At 45.7% G+C, this 2,462-nt stretch overlaps 1 protein-coding gene across 1 annotated transcript in view; it reads right to left on the bottom strand.

Annotated features, from left to right (window-relative positions):
- ZPBP (zona pellucida binding protein) overlaps positions 1 to 2,462 on the bottom strand; it is a 33,933-nt gene that overhangs the window by 949 nt on the left and 30,522 nt on the right. The window lies entirely within an intron of this gene.

Below are 2,462 nucleotides of genomic sequence, written 5' to 3'. Positions count from 1 at the left end.
GTTACACGTGCGGAGACAGCTCAGATGCAGGGAGGACCGCCGCTTATTGCTCCGAATATCCTCATTTCAAGTCCTATTTCTCTGACTTGATGAATATGCAGTTATGGAAAAAGTACTGAGCCTAACTCAACTCCACTTGATCCTCCCTAACGTAAGGATTCTGTGTACCGTGACCCTGTTCCCACGGCTCCCTCTGCATGACAGAAGGCAAAGGAGGACAGAAACCAAGCTAAGGACACTTCCGGCCACCGCTGAACTCTGGGGTCCCGGGCAAAGGAGTCGATGCTCTAGTCCCAGTCCCCTTGGTTGTACGACGGGCGCCGTCATGACCACGTCCACCCTATTACTGTGAGGGCGAAGCGACTCATCAACAATGAAGAACCCAGAGCGTCACGGGCGCTCAGTCAATGCCAGCCCTCGGCACGGGGGCCCGCTGCCTCCGCCCACGCGCCACGTCCTCCCCTCGGGGCCGGGGCCTGAGGTCACGGGTGCCGTCAGCCCTCTCACTGGGCTGGGGTCTCACGGTCCCGCTGCTCCTTTGCTACTGCTCACTAGGCAGCCAAGGGTCCGCAGGGTGCCAAGGGCGCTGCAAGGCACGGTTATCATGGGCCGGCGAGCACATTCTTTTTTTAGCGCCACGATTCGATAACACGTCACTGTCTGGATCTGGGTCAGGTCATACTATTTAATTTCATATCATCCCTTTTTAAAAATATCTTTTCAAACTGGAAAATATTTTAACTGTGACTCAGAGAAAGCATTTTCCATTCCAGGTTCCACAGAGTTCCTCGAGTCTTAAGAGACATTTTATTTGGGGAATAATGAAAAAATACTGGTTAAACTAAGTTAAATTTACTTGCTGCAGTAATAAATAACAAGAGCATTTAAAGCGGCTATGTATATGGTACAATTCTAATGACGGAATATAACATTTCCTGAACCCGTGTGATCATGGCATACTCTCTCTCAAAACACATATTAATGTTTCTTGAAGCACAAATATGGACCGGGACAAAGGATTAAATCGCTACACACAGAGAGGAGAAATTTGTGTGCAGCCTTTACACGAATATTTCTACTGGGTGTCACAGAAACTGACACCAGCACAAAATCATCTAAACAACTTTACATAAATACGATCTTCTAGTAACTAGTCTTAGAATTAACAGACCTTCATGATACAGTACGTGTAATACCACAGCGATACCAGAACAATACCACACGGTGACAGATACTATAGCATGTGGCATTCTCTCCTAGTGTAAATCCTAAAATATTTCGTTATCTTTTAAGTAGATTTGAGGAAAAACGCTAAAAGGTCATTTCAAGTCCAAAACTAGCAAGGTTATCGTCTAGGTTTCTGTCCCACTGCGGAGAACCTCTCCCAGCTGGAGCAAGGACAGCAGCCTGATTCATGACAAGGGACAGGGGCGCTGCTGAGCGATCAGTGCTGACATACGAGGCAACGACAAGTGTAGGGAAAAATAGTCGTACATTTTGGATGGGTTATAATTTCCTAAAAAAGAGAATGACTGTAATAAAAAATTTTTGAAATATTTGGTATTAGGAACTTAATCAACAATTCATAAAATTAACAATAATCAAGCAACGAAACTGGAACAGAGTTGTAATTATATAACCCAAAGAGGGTTATATTCACATAAATCCATGAAAAATGACATGAAACTAATTTAAAAACAGGCACAAAAGAGAAAATACAAATGTACAACCAATGTCATTCTTTACTGCATACAGGAAGTGTGCAAAGAAATTAAGAATTTGGGAAAGACAAATACACATCCAACTGTAATATGCTGAGAGTGACTTCAGCAAGATGACCAACTGGGAAGCTCCGACTCCCCTCCCCCCACGGGAACATGAAACAAACAACTAGGGACTGGCTACGGCAACTTTATAAGAGCTTTGGAAACCAGTCCAAAGATCGTCAGCAACCACACGAGCACCAAAGCGAGAAAAAGCCATGTTCCATGTGGGGGGAGGTCCGTGGCGTGTGACTTTTCCTTGACCCAGCCCTTATTAACGAGAAGGGACAGAGCCGTGTGCTTTGGGGAAGCAGCCACCCAGGGCTCAGCTCCATCTCACAGACCACGGAGAGCAGAGCAGACTGAACTGGCCACCTGTGTGACTGCCGCCCGAGGGACTGGACTCTGTGTCGCAGACTTCAGAGCCAGGTAAAATCTCAGCCTAGGAGAAGCAGTGGGTACATTCCTGAAAACCACAAGGTGATTATAGACCTACAGGTGCCTGGGGCAAGGGATTAGTGACTGAGGAGCACAGCAGAAAACCGAAGGACCAAAGGACCGTTGAGGAAACAGTGTGACACTTTTAGACCCTCAGGGAAATTAAGACATCTAAAAACAAGCCAAGTATACAGAAGAATCAGAAAAAAACCCCACAAACTTAGGGCCAAACATATGAAAAGGTGTTCAACATTAGTAATC

This window comes from Pteropus vampyrus, unplaced genomic scaffold (genome assembly GCF_000151845.1).
Source record: "Pteropus vampyrus isolate Shadow unplaced genomic scaffold, Pvam_2.0 Scaffold308, whole genome shotgun sequence".
In the NCBI taxonomy this organism is placed as follows: Eukaryota; Metazoa; Chordata; class Mammalia; order Chiroptera; family Pteropodidae; genus Pteropus; species Pteropus vampyrus.
Note: the sequence above shows the minus strand (reverse complement) of the source record. Positions and strands in the feature narration are given on the sequence as shown.